Here is a 19,974-nt window from a genome sequence, read left to right as displayed (position 1 = left end):
CGTCGGATGGGGCAACAGTGTCTCCTGACCCCTCTTGTCTCAGCCTCCAGTATTTATGCTGCAGTAGTTTATCTGTCGGGGGGCTAGGGTCTGTTATATCTGGAGTATTTCTCCTGTCTTATTCAGTGTCCTGTGTGAATTTAAGTATGCTCTCTCTAGTTCTCTCTCTCTCTCTCTCTAGTTCTCTCTCTCTCTCTCTAGTTCCCTCTCTCTCTCTCTCTCTCTCTCTCTCGCTCTCTCTCTCTCTCTCTCTCTCTAGTTCTCTCTCTCTAGTTCTCTCTCTCTCTAGTTCTCTCTCTCTAGTTCTCTCTCTCTCTCTCTCTCTCTCTCTCTCTGAGGACCTGAGCCCTAGGACCATGCCTCAGTACTACCTGGCCTGATGACTCCTTGCTGTCCCCAGTCCACCTGGCCGTGCTGCTGCTCCAGTTTCAACTGTTCTGCCTGCTGCTATGGAACCCTGACCTGTTCACCGGACGTGCTACCTGTCCCAGACCTGCTGTTTTCAACTCTCTAGAGACAGCAGGAGCGGTAGAGATACTCTGAATGATCGGCTATGAAAAGCCAACTGACATTTACTCCTGAGGTGCTGACTTGCTGCACCCTCTACAACCACTGTGATTATTATTATTTGACACTGCTGGTCATTTATGAACATTTGAACATCTTGGCCATGTTCTGTTATAATCTCCACCCGGCACAGCCAGAAGAGGACTGGTCACCCCTCAGAGCCTGGTTCCTCTCTAGGTATCTTCCTAGGTTCTAGCCTTTCTAGGGAGTTTTTCCTAGCCACCGTGCTTCTACACCTGCATTGCTTGCTGTTTGGGGTTTTAGGCTGGGTTTCTGTACAGCACTGTGAGATATCAGCTGATATAAAGCTGATGGCTTTATAAATATATTTGATTTGATATAGAGAGCAGCTGTTGCTTCAGAGGTGTCTCTACCTGAAAATACATGATCTAAGTGATTGATAGTTGGTATTCAGCAGTCATAAAAGTATGCCTTATTTACTTTGGAGAACTACTAAATAGTGATTTTGTCAGACAGCATAGGCAGCAGCTCTATAGAGACGGTGACTTGGAATTAAATAATAATAATAAGTCATCAAATAAAACATGTAATGTAATACACACAACAGTAAAGTAATGTGAATAAATGATGATTAATACGGTAAGTGATAAGCAGTAATGGGCAGTCACTACCATCATTGGATTTTTATCAATTGTTTTATTCTGTGTTCTTACAGCATTCAACCCAAATAATCTAAACCGATATTGAAAACCGTGATTATTTTTTATTAATCGAACCAAAACCGAACCAACTTCAAAAACCACGAATCACTCAGCACTACAGTGCCCCCAACCCACCCCCAGCATCTTGCCCCCCACATCCCTATCTGACCCCTCATCTCCCCTCCAGACCTGAGGGAAAGTGTGTCCCACGCTTTCCTCACCCGACCACTGAGGTCGGTACCCCGCCCACTCCATGGCTTACTCTGAATGAAAGGAAAGCAGCATGGAAGCTCCCATTTCCATCAGGAATCTTGTGAGATGTGAAACTGATTAGGCCTAATAAGAAGGCTTATCCTGCTGTTACCTTGATCAGCAACACACAGACTAACCAATCCACTGTTCAGAGTCTCTTTAAGGCCAATACTCAATACAAAACATATTTCTCCTTTAAATCCAAACAAGCATTTAGCAGCCTTGATCACAGATATCAGGTCTTTCAAAGGGAATGGGAGACAGTGTGTGTATCTGGGCTGGATTATCTTGTTCCATGACTCTTTTTCCCAACTCGTGCCCACCAAGCGGTCTGCTGGTGGATGCACCAAGCTCTGTAATTAAAAAACAAGCAGGGGCCACTCTACCCCCCCACAATAAGCTCCTCAGTGTCTAACTCTGCTTCCTGGGGTGAAGATAAGAAGAGCAGATAAGCCTCTGTAGCCTTGCCTCTCTTTGCCACAGCCATAAATTACAGAGGATAAGTGAGACAGTCAAGTTGTGTGACGTTAATGTGTTTCCTCCCGGAATAGAGCGTGTTTTTCCCCCTCCGTTTATGGTTCATTTCAACAAGCTGCTTTAGGGCATTGGAGGCTGCCTCTCTGGGTGGGATTATGAAACTGTGAGCTGTCAAAACTGTGGATAACCCTTCTCCCCTCTCGCTCGTTCCTTCCTTAAAGTCTCTTTCCACTGGTTGAGCCAGGATCAAAACACTGAGCCATCCTCCCCCTCCCTCCTCCAACTCCCAAGGAAGGCCACTGTCCTCTGCCCTGCCTGCCCCTGTCAGTCAAAGGCCAGGGCAGCCCGGGTAAGGCTGCACTGCGCTCGGTGAATGGGAGGGGCCTTAACTGGCACCATTGTGTCAGGGTCATTCAGTGTCAGTTGTGACATTCAGAGTGCTGCTGGAGGAGGGACTGAGGGGACCTGACTAGCACTATCCCAACGAGCAGAGAGGGAAAGGAGAGGAGCTGCCTGCCTGGCTGGGAGAGCTGCTGCTCTAACCACTGAGCCTCAGGCTTCAGCCGTCCTGAGCCCTTTGCTGTGAGCTCAGCCAAATACGCTCTGGTTAGGGATTAGCAATGTGGCTTCCCTGCTTTCTCTCCCCGGGACTGCAGTCAGTGGAAACTGTTACTTGGTGTTTAATCAGGCTAAGAATCAAGTATCAGCATTGTGTTACTATGCATTTACAACACAATCCACTATTACTGTAGTTATTCCACTGCTATTTTCTCATTGCATGATAACATAGGATGCTACTGTAGGTTTATCAACCACTTACATGCAGTTGTTCTGTGTTACATTTCAAAGAGATGTTTCAAAACATAGGGCTGAGTAAATGATTGGCCGAGTGACAAGCATAAAAGCAGAGCAAATACAAGCTTCCCCTAAATGGACCATGTCATTTTGAAACCATGTCATGGAGCCCTCCAGAAGTATGCTGCCAGCTGAACTTGTGTTAACAATGCAGCTGTGTCCGTGACGTGACCCCTGACCTCTGACCTCCATCCTCTAGCTCCCTCGGGGAGGGCCCGTTATAAATCAACAGCATTATACCACCTATCCAAGCTGTTGCCAAGGCCCTGGTAATATAAATATAAAAAATGATGATGACACTAGCATACGTGCGAGTGAAATGTGTGTGCAGGCACGAGTCATGACACTATGTGGCTTCAAAGCATCTCCTGCAAGGGTTGAAAGACTAATTCCGTGCAGCACAGTTAGTACCAGAGGTGTGGACACGAGTCACATGACTTTAAAAAAGTGTGCAGCGCATCAACTCTTCATTTAATGGATTACAGTTTGAATTGGACAGCAGCCAATCAAATTGTGCCAGCTGAGATAAAGTTGTGCATGGCAGTGCAGAGGAACGTCAGTGGGTGAATTCAGATGGAGCCCTTGGAAAGATGATACCCAAAATGATTATTTTGGGATATAAAGACGAGGCTGTATCAACAAAAACTGATTGCAACTTGCAAAACATGCGGGAAGAAAATTACAGATGGAGCCTCAGCAATTTCAAACTTTGTTCGACATTTGAAGCTGCACAAAGAATGGTGGCTAACGTGGCTAATATAGCCGACAGCTATATATTTTATAACTTTACTAGTGTATCATGTAGGCTAACGTAACGTTAAATCAATGAGCCTCCACATAGTCAGTCAGTACGGGAAGGTGATCATTGCACCCAAGATTGAGCTTCAACTGACTAGGCAGTTGGTAGCCTAAATCCTGCCTGATGTTCCTAAAACAAGGTTGGGCGATTGTGGTTGGGCGATTGTGTACAAGCCTACATTGCCCGATTGCGCCCCATAGCGATCCTCGATAGTCGGGTGGGTCTTTCTCATGGCTACCCATGTATTTCCATGGAAATATAACGTTTATTTGGAAAGTAATAAATATATAGATCTTTTTAAAAGGATTCATGATTTGCGTAAATGTAATATACTAACTATTACTCTTGTTAAAAATATGAAATGGTATTACATTTGGTGAAGAGCACATTATGACTTGTTTAGGACTCGAAACTCAAAGTTAAAGACTTGACTTGATACTTGACAGTCTTGACTTGAGACTTGAGTGCTAAGACTTGAGACTTACTTGTGACTTGAAAAACAATGACTTGGTCCCACCTCTGGTTAGTACACTCAAGGAAGTAAAGCATCGCTAAGAAGCATTGTTGCAATTTGCCCAGTTCCTCTGTTTTCACACAATCAGACAAAAGGCTCAGGACTCAAGGTCACACAGGCACATTGTTGATACATCTTATTTGACTGCATGGTGGGCTGAACAACACACAAAGACAGTGAGGTTACTGGACGGAGACAGCCTGTGCAAATCTACTGCTCCTGTTATTTTAGTATACTGCACAGATGTGATTTCCTTTCTTTTCTCACAGTAGCAGAAACCTAAACTATGTCTGAACTAAAATAATATAATAATATAATAATAAATGCCATTTAGCAGATGCTTTTATCCAAAGAAACTTACAGTCATGTGTGCATACATTTAACATATGGGTGGTCCTGGGAAACGAAGCCACAATCCTGGCAAGCGCCATGCTCTACCAAATGAGCTGCAGAGGATCACAAAATGGAGGCTTAATATTAGAGGTCTGAAATGAAAGGAAATTTAGCATTGGGCATGGCATTAAGAAAGGGAAAATCCTCCAGCTTCAACTGATTTTTTAGGAATAAGGAAGTAAACATCTTGTGCTTTTGTGTGTCAGGCAGAAGGAAGTGACTCGTTCTTTTTGAATGACTCTTTTTACTGACTCGGGAGTCATAATTCGTTTTCATGAGTGAATCGTTCATTTTAGTTGTTTGTTTTACCAGCTGTCCAAAATGAATTCTTCAGCAGGATTAATGCACGCTCCACCGGTGACTCCAGAAACAAGCTCCAACTAAAAACTGTCTGTCATATTTTCAGGCAAAATAGATCATGCTGCAAGAAGCATAAAGAATAAAAATACATGTTCCGAACTGATAATTGATAACATGGTGCAAGAATTAATGCAATGAATTAATTATTGAACGTTATGATGGACACAGCTTTGTAGAACCAAAACATACACAGCCTCAAACTCGAACTTGAACATGAATCGTTTCTGCAGTTCGGGAAACTTATCACCCCGATGGCAGTCAAGTAAGGCATTCCATCAAGAGTCGTTCACAATGTAGTCCGGTTGCAGCCACAACTAGACCTAGATTCAAATGTACCAAGAAAAAATCGTATTTGTATGCCAAGCAATCAACAAATGTACATTGTTTGGAGCAAGCTTTTACAAGTCTCAGTCACAAATGACAGCTCCGATAAGCAGGGAAGGACTTATTTATTCGGAGGACCCAGGCAGGAGCCAGTCTGATGTCATGATGTTTTCATCAGATTGTCAAACAAATCAACAACAAAAACTAGGTTACCTTTGCATGCTCATCCCAAATAATTCCAGCATCTGAACAGGGCACAATGCACCCGTCAACTTTCCTTCAATTTGCAAGTGGCTGAAACTATCTCACTGGAGTGAGTGAAACAGTGCCCCCTCTGTCTTACTATATGTAGCCCATGGGCTACACATACATGTTCTCTGCCTCAACAACAATGGCACTCTTATCAGTAGTCTCTCTGTCTTTTTAGCAAAGAAATGCGTTAACTTCAGTAAAAAAAAAATGTTGTTTCATTCTTTCTTTTTCTTTTCTCTGCCCCGATCTGAAAGCATCGCATTGCTGCAGCTTAATTCAAATCAAATCACATTTTATTTGTGACATGCTTGGTAAACAACATATGTAGACTAACAGTGAAATGCTCACAGGCCCTTCCCAACAATGCAGAGAGATATTAATAATAATAATAGAAAGAATAAATACACAATGAGTATATATACAGTTGAAGTCGGAAGTTTACATACACTTAGGTTGGAGTCATTAAAACTTCTTGTTAACAAACTATAGTTTTGTCAAGTCGGTTAGGAAATCTACTTTGTGCATGACACAAGTAATTTTTCCAAATTTTTTTTACAGACTTATATGTCCCTGCACCACAATTCCAGTGGGTCAGAAGTTTATATACACTAAGTTGACTGTGCCTTGAAACAGCTTGGAAAATTCCAGAAAATGATGTCATAGATTTAGAAGCTTCTGATAGGGTAATTGACATCATTTGAGTCAATTGGAGGTGTACCTGTGGATGTATTTCAAGGCCTACCTTTCAAATCAGTGCCTCTTTGCTTGACATCATGGGAAAATCAAAGGAAATCAGCCAAGACCTCAGGAAAAAAATTGTAGACCTCCACAAATCTGGTTCATCCTTGAGAGCAATTTCCAAATGCCTGAAGGAACCACGTTCATCTGTACAAACAATAGTACACAAGTATAAACACCATGGGACCACGCAGGCGTCATACCACTGAGGAAGGAGACGCGTTCTGTATCCTAGAGATGAACGTACTTTGGTGCAAAAAGTGCAAATCAATCCCAGACAACAGCAAAGGACCGTGTGAAGATGCTGGAGGAAACAGGTACAAAAGTATCTATATCCACAGTAAAACAAGTCCTATATCGACATAACCTGAAAGGCTGCTCAGCAAGGAAGAAGCCACTGCTCCAAAACCGCCATAAAAAAGCCACACTATGGTTTGCAACTGCACATGGGGACAAAGATCGTACTTTTTGGAGAAATGTCCTCTGGTCTGATGAAACATAACGGCCATAACGACCATCGTTATGTTCGGAGGAAAAAGGGGGAGGCTTGCAAGCCGAAGAACACTATCCCAGCCATGAAGCACAGGGTTGGCAGTATCATGTTTTGGGGGTGTTTTGCTGCAGGAGGGACTGGTGTACTTCACAAAATAGATGGCATCATGAGGTAGGAAAATTATGTGGATATATTGAAGCAGCATCTCAAGACATCAGTCAGGAAGTTAAAGCTTGGTCGCAAATGGGTCTTCCAAATGGACAATGACCCCAAGCATACTTTAAAAGTTGTGGCAAAATGGCTTAAGGACAACAAAGTCAAGGTATTGGAGCGGCCCTCACAAAGCCCTGACCTCAAGCCTATAGAAAATGTGTGGGCAGAACTGAAAAAGTGTGTGCGAGCAAGGAGGCCTACCAACATAACTCAGTTACACCAGCTCTGTCAGGAGGAATGGGCCAAAATTCACCCAACTGATTGTGGGAAGCTTGTGGAAGACTACTTGAAACTTTTGACTCAAGTTAAATAATTTAAAGGCAATGCAAATTGAGTGTATGTAAACTTCTGACCCACTGGAAATGTGATGAAAGAAATAGAAGCTGAAATAAATAATTTTCTCTACTATTATTCTGACATTTCACATTCTTAAGATAAGGTGGTGATCCTAACTGACCTAAGACAGGGAATTTTTACTCTGATTAAATGTCAGGAATTTTGAAAAACTGAATTTAAATGTATTTGGCTAAGGTGTGTGTAAACTTCCGACTTCAACTGCATATACATACGGGGTACCAGTACCGAGTCGATGTGCAGGGGTACGAGGTAATGGAGGTAGATATGTACATACTGTATATGTTGGGGTAAAGTGACTAGGCAACAGCATAGATAATAATAATAAGTAGCAGCAGCATATGTGATGAGTCATAAGAGTTAGAGCAAAAATGGTCAATGCAGATAGTCCGGGCAGCTATTTGGTTATTTGGTCTTATGGCTTGGGGGTTCAGGGTCCTGTTGGTTCCAAACTTGGTGCATTGGTACCATTTGCCGTGTGGTAGCAGACAGAACAGTCTATGACTTTGGTGGCTGGAGTCATTTTTGGGGCCTTCCTCTGACACCGCCTGGTATAGAAGTCCTGGATGGCAGTGAGCTCAGCCCCAGTGATGTACTGGGCCATACGCTCTACCCTCTGTAGCGTCTTGCAGTCGGATGCCAGGCAGTTGCCATACCAAGAGGTGTTGTAGTCATTCAAGAGACTCTCAATGGTGCAGCTTTAGAACTTTTTGAGGATCTGAGGGCCCATACCAAATATTTTCAGCCTCCTGAGAGGGAAGAGGTGTTGTCATGTCTTCTTCACGACAAAGTTGGTGTGTGTGGACCATGTTAATTCCTTAGTGATGTGGACACCAAGGAATTTGAAGCTCTCGACCCACTCCATTACAGCCCCATCGATGTGGATCGGGGCATGCTAGGCCCTCTGTTACCTGTGATCCATGATCAGATCCTTCATCTTGCTGATGTTGAGAGATAGTTTTTGGCCTGGCATCACAATTCCAGGTCACTGATCTCCTCCCTATAGGCTGCATCATCGTCGTCGGTGATCAGGCCTACCACCGTTTTGTCGTCGACAACCTTGATGGTGTTGGAGTCATGTGCGTCCATGCAGTCGTGGGTGAATAGGGAGTACAGGAGGGGACTAAGCACACACCCCTGAGGGGCCCCCGTGTTGAGGGTCAGCATGGCGGATGTGTTGTTGCCTACCCTCTCCACCTGGGGATGGCCCGTCAGGAAGTCCAGGATCCAGTTGTCAAGGGAGTTGTTCAGTCCCAGGGTCCTGAGCTTAGTGATGAGCTTAGAGGGCACTATGGTGTTGAATATTTAGCTGTTGTCAATGAACAGCATTCTCATGAAGGTGGTCTTCTTTTCCAGGTGGGAGAGGGCAGTGTGGAGTGCAATAGAGATTGAGTCCTCTGTGGATCTGTTGGGGCGGTATGCGAATTGTAGGGGTTCACTGTGTCTCGGATGATGGTGTTGATGTGAGCACTGACCAGCCTTTCATGGCTACAGATGTGAATGCTATGGGGCGATAGTCATTTAGACAGGTTATCTTGGCATTATTGGGCACAGGGATTATGGTGGTCTGCTTGAGAAATGTAGGTATTACAGACTGGGTCAGGGAGAGGTTGAAAATGTCAGTGAAGACACTTGCCAGCTGGTCAGCGAATGCTCTGAGTACATGTCCTGGTAATCCATCTGGTCCTGTGTCCTTGTGAATGTTAACCTGTATAATGGTCGTACTCACATTGGCCACGGAGAGCGAAATTACACAGTCTCTGGAACAGCTGGTGCTCTCATGCATGGTTCAGTGTTGCTTGCCTCGAAGCGGGCATAGAGGGCATTTAGCTCATTTGGTAGGCTTGCCTCACCGGACAGCTCGTGGCTTGGTTTCCCTTTGTAATCTATGAGAGTTTGCAAGCCCTGCCACAACCGACGAGCGCCACAGCCGGCGCCAGAGCCGGATGTTGCCTGTAATCCATGGCTTTTGTTTGGGATATGTACGTACAGTGTGGGGATGACGTTGTCAATGCACTTATTAAGCCGGTGACTGATGTGGTAAACTCCCAGGAACATATTCCAGTCTGTGCTAGTGAAACAGTCCTATATCTTAGAATCCGCTTCATTGGACCACTTGAGCGCATCACTGGTACTTCTAGTTTGAATTTTTATTTGTTAGCAGGAATGAAGGAAGATAGAGTTATGGTCAGATTTGCCAAAGGGAGGGTGAGGGAGAGCGTTGTATGTGATTCTGTGTGTGGAGTATAGAGCATTCATTTGTGGTGATAAATAGACCGCTACAAAAAACATAGATGAAAACTTGGTAAATAGTATGGTCTGCAGCTCATCATGAGGTATTCAAAAACGAAAGACAACCTTAACAGTAGAGATCGCACACCAACTTTTGTTCATAAACAGACACACTCCTACCCCCTTCGATGCATGGAAAACCCAGCAAGATGTATATTTTCCATGTCCAGCAACATAGAATATTGCAGTTTTTCAGGTCCCGTTGATAAGATAGTCTCAAACGGACCTGTCCAGTTTGTTCTCTAATGACTGCCAATAGAACAGAGGGAAGAGGCGTTTTATTTGCTCGTCAGGATGCCGGCTTGTCTGCCTCTCTTGTGCCGTCGCTTCCTCAAATCGAATCCCGGAGAATTAGGGCCTGGTCCGGACTAAGCTGAACATCCAGAGCTGCCGACTCATTGAAGTAGAAACTGTCATCCAAATCGAGGATAGTGATCACTGTTCTGATGTCCAGAAGCTGTTTTCAGTCATAGGAAATTATGGCGGAGACATTATGTACAAACAAGTTAAGATCAGTGTAGAAAACACAGAATTGGTCAGGAGCCTGTAAAACGGCTGTTATCCACTGAAGATCCCTTCCAATGTCAGTGGCCTTGAGCAGAGCATGGGGTTGCCTCAAGCAGATAAATGATGTATACGGAACAAAAATATAAACGCAACATGCAACTATTTCAAAGATTTTACTAAGGTACAGTTCATATGAGGAAATCAGTCAAATGAAATAAATTCAATAGGCCCTAATCTATGAATTTCACATGACTGGAAATACAGATATGCATCTGTTGGTCACAGATACTTTACCTTAAAAAAACGTAGGGGTGTGGATCAGGAAACCAGTCATTATCTGGTGTGACCACCATTTTCCTCATGCAGTGCGACACATCTCCTTCGCATAGAGTTGATCATGCTGTTGATTGTGGCCTGTAGAGTGTTGTCCCACTCCTCTTCAATGGCTGTGTGAAGTTGCTGGACATTGGCAGGAACTGGAACACACTGTCGTACACGTCAATCCAGAGCATCCCAAACATGCTCAATGGGTGACATGTCTGGTGAGTACAGTATGCAGGCCATGGAAGAACTGGGACATTTTCAGCTTCCAGGAAGCTGAAACATGAGGTGATGGAGGTGTATGAATGGCACAACAATGTGCCTCAGGATCTCATCACGGTATCTCTGTGCATTCAAATTGCCATCGATAAAATGCAATTGTGTTTGTTGTTCGTAGCTTATTCTTATTATTCCCATACCATAACGCCTACGCCACCATGGGCCACTCTGTTCACAACGTTGACCTCAGCAAACCGCACGCCCACACGACGCCATACACACTGACTGCCATCTGCCCGGTACAGTTGAAACTGGGATTAATCCGTGAAGTGCACACTTCTCCAGCCTGCCAGTGGTCATCGAAGGTGAGCATTTGCCCAATGAAGTCGATTATGACGCCAAACTGCAGTCAGGTCAAGACTCTGGTGATGACAATGAACACGCAGATGAACTTTTCTGAGATGGAAATTCTTCGCTTGTGCAAAGCCACAGTTTCTTCAGCTGTCCGGGTGGCTGGTCTCAGACAATCCCACAGGTGAAGAAGCTGGATGTGGAGGTCCTGGGCTGGCGTGGTTACACGTGGTCCGCGGTTGTGAGGCAGGTTGGATGAACTGCTACATTTTTCTAAACGATGATGGAGGCGGCTTATGGTAAAGAAATTAACATTCAATTATCTGGCAAAAGGTCTGGTGGAAATTCCTGCAGTCAGCATTCCAATGGCACACTCCCACAAAACTTGACACATCTGTGGCATTGTGTAGTGTGACAAAACTGCACATTTTAGTGGCCTTTTATTATCCCCAGCACAAGGAGCACTTGTGTAATGATCATGCTGTTTAATCAGCTTCTTGATATGCCACACCTGTCAAGTGGATGGATTATCTTGGCAAAGGAGAACTGCTCACTAACAGGGATGTAAACAAATGTGTGCACAACATTTGAGAGCAAGAAGCTTTTTGTGCGTATGGAACATTTCTGGGATCTTTTATTTCAGCACCTAAAACATTGGACCATCTCTTTACAAGTTGCATTTATATTTTTGTTCAGTGTATATATAAGAAAAATATTATTACTTTTATTTACTTTTATTATGCCCAGCTCTGGAGGCCCCTTGATTTGTATTTTAGCTAAATCTTACCCTAACCTTAACCCTTTTCCTAACTTTAACATATTTATCCTACTGCATAAGTTCTCCTAACCTGCTACGAAAAGTAAATTCTGCCAAAAGCTGTATCCAGTCTAGCTAAAAACTTTTCAGTTTATCGTTTGCTGGTATCGGGTCCTGCGTGCTCTGGCATTACTGACTCAAATGAACGAAATGAGTCGAAAGTATTGTTATTTTGACTGAACAAGCCAAAAAGATCTGAGTCAGTAAAAAAAGAGCAGAACTTTCCATCACTACTGCACATGTTGTTGAAGGTAAGTGCAACACTCTGCCCCCCATAAGCTAGCAAGCAAGCTACCTTGGTGGTTAACACAGAAACACAAACAGCGTGAAGGCTATCTCACAGCAGCATCACATTTGCTTGAGCAGGATGCGGTTAACCATCAGTTGGGCTTCCAAGTGTAAAGTTTCCAATTACTCTGCTGCCGAGAATAACGTTTTGACTATAGGCGAGGGTGAGAGTGCAGAGTTTTAGCTTAACGCTATGGTTAGAGAATAGAAACCCCACAGTCAGACAGTGAAAACAGGAACTAACTACTTCCATTCACTGCTTCCATATGTAGGAGGACAGATTCTTTTCCTGAGCGGATGTTCAGGGGGCCGGAACATAGTTATAAATAATTTGTAGACTGCAAATTGACCGCAAGTAGCCCAAACAGATATAATATTTAACAAAAATAGAATAATTTTAAATGTTGATTTCATTGGGATACGATAACATATTCCACTGTATTTATGTGTGGGAATACCTGGAAACAGATTTTCTCAATTACAATCACTTTGAGCTGATTTCCTGGTGATTTGTATGTCTAACAACAAGAGGTGGGTAAAATCACCCATGGGCCAGCTATTGGGGAGCCATGGTCTATGACCTGCTACATCACATGCATACTTCATATCAGGGTGAATGAATGGCCCAGATATAGCCTGGCTATAGCAGCATTAAGTCTTACCAACACCATCACCAGCTCCAACACCACCACCAGCAGCAGCAGAGCACTGTAATAGCCAGCCATCCCTGATGCACAGCCGCCCATCACAGACCAACAGAGTGATCTGTCACTTCAGACCCGTTGCTAGGTTACTGACATTCCTCGACACACAGAGTACTATCAGCCATTTTGCTGCTGGCCAGGAGAGCTTTTCAGGTCTGGGGAGTGTCAACTATAGAGGGAAAATGATACAGGAGTATATGACTAGGCTTGAGAGAAAGGGATAAGCGTGTGAGCCGTGTATGTGTGTGTATGTGTGTCTGCGCAAGGGACACTGGGTGGCTTCAGGACGCCTGCTGGTCCTCAACAGAGAGAGAGAGAGTGAGAGCGTGAGAGAGTGAGTAGAAAGAGAGCGAGAGAGAGTGAGAACGTGAGAGAGTGAGTAGAGAGAGAGAAAGCGAGAAAGCGAGAGAGATATAACAATCACCAGGAAATCAGCTCAAAGTGATTGTAATTGAGAAAATCTGTTCCCAAGTATTCCCACACATAAATACAGTGGTATATGTGATCGTATCCCAATGAAATCAAGGATAGACAGAGATAGAGAGAGGGAGTGTGCATATTACCATGGTGGCCCATTGCGCCAGTCATTAGTTATCCCTGGGTACAGACAGTGAACCTCCTGTACTGGCAGCCAGCTAGACAATACAGGCCCATGTTCAGAGTGGATTGGAGACGCCACAGCTACAACATGATTGCTGCACCTGTGCCCCCGCACATTGACTCTGTACCAGTACCCCCTGTATATAGCCTCACTAGTATTATTTTATTGCTGCTCTTTAATTATTTGTTATCTTGATTTTATTTAACTATATTTACTTAACACTTATTTTTCTTGAAACTGCATTGTTGGTTAAGGGCTTGTAAGTAAGCATTTCACTCTAAGGTCTACACCTGTTGCAGTCGACGCATGTGACAAAGTGCATTCGGAAAAACCATCAAGTGCTATGATGAAACTGGCTCTCATGAGGACCGCCACATGAAAGGAAGACCCAGAGTCACTTCTGCTGCGGAGGATAAGTTCATTAGAGTTACCAGCCTCAGAAATTGCAGCCCAAATAAATGCTTCACAGATTTCAAGTAACAGACACATATCAACATCAACTGTTCAGAGGAGACCATGAATTATTGTATACATTATTTTTATTTAACATTTATTTAACTAGGCAAGTCAGTTAACAACAAATGTTTATTTACAATGATGGCCTACCAAAAGGCCTCCTGTGGGGACGGGGGCTGGGATAAAAAAATAAATATAAATATAGGACAAAATCAGGCCTTCATGGTCGAATATCTGCAAAGAAACCACTACTAAAGGACACCAATAAGAAGAAGAGACTTGCTTGGGCCAAGAAAAACATGAGCAATGTACATTCGATTTTCATTCGAGTCCAAATTTGAGATTTTTGGATCCAACCACCGTGTCTTTGAGACGCAGAGTAGGTAAACGGATGATCTCCGCATGTGTGGTTCCCACTTCCCACCGTGAAGCATGGAGGAGGAGGTGTAATGTTGTGGGGGAGTTTTGCTGGTGAAACTGTTAGTGATTTATTTTGAATTCAAGGCACAGAATGCTACTACAGCTGGTTTGCGCTTAGCGGGACTATCATTTGTTTTTCAACAGGACTATGACCCAAAACACAACTCCAAGCTGTGTAAGGGCTATTTGGCCAAGGAGAGTGATGGAGTGCGGCATCGGATTCCTTGGCCTCCACAATCACTCGACCTCAACCCAATTGAGATGGTTTGGGATGAGTTGGACAGCAGAGTGAAGTAAAAGCAGCCAACAAGTGCTCAGCATATGTGGGAACTCCTTCAAGACTTTGGAAAAGCATTCCAGGTGAAGCTGGTTGAGAGATTGCCAAGAGTGTTTTAAGCTGTCATCAAGGCAAAGGGTGGCTACTTTGAAGAATCTCAAGTATAAAATATATTTTGATTTGTTTAACAATTTTGGTTACTAAATTATTCCATATGTGTTATTTTATAGTTTTGATGTCTTCACTATTATTCTACAATGTAGAAAATAGTCAAAATAAAGAAAAACCCTTGAATGAGTAGGTGTCCAAACTTTTGACTGGTACTGTATACATATTTGCGATTGCTCGATTAAAAAAATCTTGGTCGACCAAAAACCTATCGACCGAACAATCGACCAGTTGACTAAATGGGGTCAGCCCTAGAAAGGTGTTTCTAATTTGTACACTAAGTGTATACATGATCAATGGTGTGAACTGGTGCAGAACTGAACAGGAACTGTCCTCGTTATTACTGTTCTGTTGACTGGAGAAGCCTGTTCTATCATCAGTTGGTGTGGTAGGCAGTGTCTACTGAACCAGCAACACCAATTGGTTAACTCGGTCTATATGGAACACGGTTACTCTAATAGGATTACTCTGAATGTTCCCACATTCATTTTCATTTCTGACCAACACTCTGTTAACACCCTGAGAAAGATGGTACATTAAGATATTTTGCCAACCCACAGCCAATGCTCCACTTGCTCTCTTTTGCACCTGAGCATGCAGTAGTCACTAGAGATAATTATCTTATTCAGAATGGTTTGATCTGATTTGGCTCAAAGGATCTTTCGCCTCACATTTCTCAAGGCTTTTCACATTGCTTAGTGGGTGGTTTCCATTAGGATCAATCAACAGATAATGTATGAATACCTCAAAGAGATGCAGTACCACAGCGCAGTACAGTAGTATTTTTGCTTATGTTGCAGTACCGCTGTGTTGACAACTTCCTGAGTAACTACAAACAGAGAGTGAGACTGAGAGCTTATGAAATTCCATGTAATGGAGAACTAACGATATTGAGAATGATTTCATAGCAGAAATTAAATTAAAGCTTAGATGTCAGCTGGTAAATTACTGTCACAGATGTATTGTACATGAGAGGTTCCAGCCTTAAATTCATGACAGCAGGGGGTGGGGTGCATTTAAAAGAAGAAAAAGTGCTCTTAATTTCCTTTCCCCGTCCAGATTGGCCAACTGTGGGAGTTAAAACCCAACCTCATAGACCTACTATCCCAGCCCAGGCTGAAGCACTGCCACGTGGCCAACACCATGCCCACTCTGTGCCAACACCCTGCCCACTCTGTGCCAACACCATGCCCACTCTGTGACAACACCATGCCCACTCTGTGCCAACACCATGCCCACTCTGTGCCAACACCCTGTCCACTCTGTGCCAACACTGCACCCACTTAGCCACACAAGCTCTGCCAACACGTTTATATGGAAGCCTATTGCCGACAATCACCCAAATAGCCATTCTTATAGGTTTGCATCCCAAATAGCACCCTATTACCTTAATAGTGCAATCATTTCGACCAGAGCCCTATGGAACCTGACCCAAAGTAGTGCACTATATAGGCCGTATTACAAGAAACAGGGAGGCATTTGTGACGCAGACATATACATTTCTTTCTCTAGTGTATAAAAGGAGTTATTCCCGTGCCAATATTGGGTAATAAAGAAACTCTATGATGAATAAGGATGAGGAACTGGATATGAACCCCCTGATGAAGTCTCGTTGCAGGTTCCTCTTTCATGTTTCCTCAATCACTAGATGATGGGTCAACCTCAGTCAAAACTCATTAATCTGGTTTATGACATGTACATGTGTGTCCTGAATAGGTCAGTGATTTGGGTTCCCCCCTTTATGGTACAGTACACATGCCTATTCCCTCCTCTCCCTCTGAAACACCTGTCTCTCTCAATGCCCTAAATCAGTTTAGAGTTCAGATGGGCCACTCCACTTTGACATGACACAACACTGGTGCAGCAGCAGCAGCATAACAGTAGGCTAGTGAACCCACTGGGACTGTTCATTATACGCCTGTGGCTAGTAGCTAAAAGATATTGGCCCCAGAGCAGCCATATGTCCAGAGCCCAACAGTTGTCTCCCCTCCATTATAATTAAAAGGACATCGCCATTGTCAACAAACCAAACCCCCAACAAGTGGAGTGGTGCTTATGTAAGCCTATGAACAGCATGGGGTCCGCCTGGAGCAGAGGAAGCAAACAGAACATCAAAGAGCTCATCCTACTCTAGCATTACACTACACCATGCTAGGTCTGGGCACTGTTTAATGGGACTGACCAGCATGTCCACAACATTCACTAGATGAATTCCAAATTTCACCCTCTGCCCTGCAGAGAAGGAAGGCTGTACTGTAGATCAAGTGTATGGCTAGCTACATGAATCATCCGTAAGCAGCATTAATATCAGAGATTTGGTCTGATGTTTTGCAAAACCTTTTTTATTTTTTATTGAATCAGACTTGAGTTAAATTTGAGTTCACTAGCAAAAGCATTCTGAATGTGTCTCAACCCCTGATACAGAGGGAATTAAAGGTTCTTTGTGTCAGCGGCCATCTTGACTGGGTTGAGATTTAGCAAATTTGCATCCCAGCGACAGATGTTCCATAAAGGAGTGTCCAACGCAGCACGGTCAAGTGAAACAGACCATTGTCACCTTCCACCCAAGTCCATAATATGCCCATCTATGTGTGAAGCCTTTAGTTGGCCTGGTCCAGATGTCCTCCAGCGATTCTTTTTACTTTCACTGTTGAAAAGCGATATCCCAAGTATAAATACAGTAAAGTACACACACTAAAGAGTAAAACATATTTTTGAGCAAAATAGTATTTTTTTAGACACAACTGCAACTTCAAGGAGTAGGGAGTTCAAGGAGTTGGTCTGATGAGAATCGGTAATGTCATCGGCATCCCCCTTGCTGAGGAACAATAGAGGATCAATAGAGAACAAACATTGCTCTTCTATCGCACGTGCAATGATGTCCGAGGGGAAAAAACTGTGGTCGCTGTTTGCAGTAACTTCTTTGCTGTTGTAATATTGCAAACGGAAGTGGCCCTTTCACCATTAAGGATTACAGCTTTAAGTAAGGTTGAAAGGTGTTAAATTGGGTGAAAAGGAGACTGGAGTGCCACTTCAAGGCTTTTTCAGCTCCTCTCACAACATACCTGTCACACCGCTCAACAGGGGGAGCAGTAAGTCTAACTTTAACAATGAAGAAAAGGCAGCATTCATTGACTCTGGGGTCTCTGATTCCTGCGTCAATGCCTTTTCATATTGGCCAATAAAATCTGCGCAGAGTGACGCTCAGGTCAGCTCAACTCCACTTGTAATGAGCACATTGTGTTCAGTAAGGCAATATGGCCACCTGAAGCCTACAGCCCTCCCTCTCATACATATAAACTAACAACCCAGAGTGTGACGTGTCCCCATCAGTCAGAGAGGTCACACAATTATTGAGGGTTAACATTTGCCAAAGTGCAATTCGCCGGAAAACACCATTCTGAACAGCACACCTGGGATAACACCGTTGTAAATAGTGCACCTGGGATAACACCGTTGTAAACAGTGCACCTGGGATAACACCGTTGTAAACAGTGCACCTGGGATAACACCGTTGTAAACAGTGCACCTGGGATAACACCGTTGTAAACAGTGCACCTGGGATAACACCGTTGTAAACAGTGCACCTGGGATAACACCGTTGTAAACAGTGCACCTGGGATAACACCGTTGTAAACAGTGCACCTGGGATAACACCGTTGTAAACAGTGCACCTGGGATAACACCGTTGTAAATAGTGCACCTGGGATAACACCGTTGTAAATAGTGCACCTGGGATAACACCGTTGTAAACAGTGCACCTGGGATAACACCGTTGTAAACAGTGCACCTGGTATAACACCGTTGTAAACAGTGCACCTGATATAACACCGTTGTAAACAGTGCACCTGGGATAACACCGTTGTAAACAGTGCACCTGGTATAACACCGTTGTAAACAGTGCACCTGGGATAACACCGTTGTAAACAGTGCACCTGGGATAACACCGTTGTAAACAGTGCACCTGGGATAACACCGTTGTAAACAGTGCACCTGGGATAACACCGTTGTAAACAGTGCACCTGGGATAACACCGTTGTAAATAGTGCACCTGGGATAACACCGTTGTAAACAGTGCACCTGGGATAACACCGTTGTAAACAGTGCACCTGGTATAACACCGTTGTAAACAGTGCACCTGGGATAACACCGTTGTAAACAGTGCACCTGGGATAACACCGTTGTAAACAGTGCACCTGGGATAACACCGTTGTAAACAGTGCACCTGGGATAACACCGTTGTAAACAGTGCACCTGGTATAACACCGTTGTAAACAGTGCACCTGGGATAACACCGTTGTAAACAGTGCACCTGATATAACACCGTTGTAAACAGTGCACCTGGTATAACACCGTTGTAAACAGTGCACCTGGTATAACACCGTTGTAAACAGTGCACCTGGTATAACACCGTTGTAAACAGTGCACCTGGTATAACACCGTTGTAAACAGTGCACCTGGTATAACACCGTTGTAAACAGTGCACCTGGGATAACACCGTTGTAAACAGTGCACCTAATAGCGGTTCCCTGTTAGAAACTTAGAGGGGGAATCTAAAGATGCAACAACTAGCATAGGTTGCTAATATGACTAGGACTGTGTCTTTTGCTTCTGGACAACGAAATAAAATGTATATGAAAACCAATAGAGAAAACGCGTAGCGGTGGTTCCTATAGGGAAGTAACTAAAAATACACTTGCCAAAATTACATAATTACTCCTGTCTTTACATAAATCAATAAAATAATTTTTAATACTTGACTTGGCCACAGCGGAATAGAGAACCATAAGCTACTTTAAAAGATAGCTGTGGATTGTATCAAATCGCAAGGTCATAGGCCTATGACTATTTGGGAAACCTACCATTTAGGCAGCGCACGTGGCAATAGGCCTAGCTGATTATTGAGTTGCGGATGTCAGTGAAAAGCATCATATTTTAGATGCTTTTCACTGACATCCGCAACTCAATAATCAGCTATGAAGATAACGTGTCTCGAGTATAATTGAAACTGTTGAGACAAGAATAAGGGGAGGTTTCACCTGTCTTTGTGCTTGTCCCCCCCCAGGTGCCGCCCATCTTCTTCATTATCCCCAGTGTATTTATACCTGTGTTCTCTGTTTGTCTGTTGCCAGTTCATTTGTTTCGTCAAGCCTACCAGTGTTTTTTCCCGTGCTCCTGTCTGTCTCTAGTTCCTGTTTTCTAGCTTTCCTGGTTTTTGACCATTCTGACCCTGACTCTGCCTGCCGTTCTGTACCTTGTCACACCATCCTGGATTACTGACCTCTGCCCGCCCTGACTCA

General features: G+C 43.8%; 1 protein-coding gene across 4 annotated transcripts in view; it reads right to left on the bottom strand.

Moving 5' to 3' along the window:
- The window catches only part of LOC115107673 (tyrosine-protein kinase Fyn), a 78,921-nt gene that overhangs the window by 37,506 nt on the left and 21,441 nt on the right, over window positions 1–19,974 (bottom strand). The window lies entirely within an intron of this gene.

This window comes from Oncorhynchus nerka, linkage group LG24 (genome assembly GCF_034236695.1).
Source record: "Oncorhynchus nerka isolate Pitt River linkage group LG24, Oner_Uvic_2.0, whole genome shotgun sequence".
Lineage (NCBI taxonomy): Eukaryota > Metazoa > Chordata > Actinopteri > Salmoniformes > Salmonidae > Oncorhynchus > Oncorhynchus nerka.
Note: the sequence above shows the minus strand (reverse complement) of the source record. Positions and strands in the feature narration are given on the sequence as shown.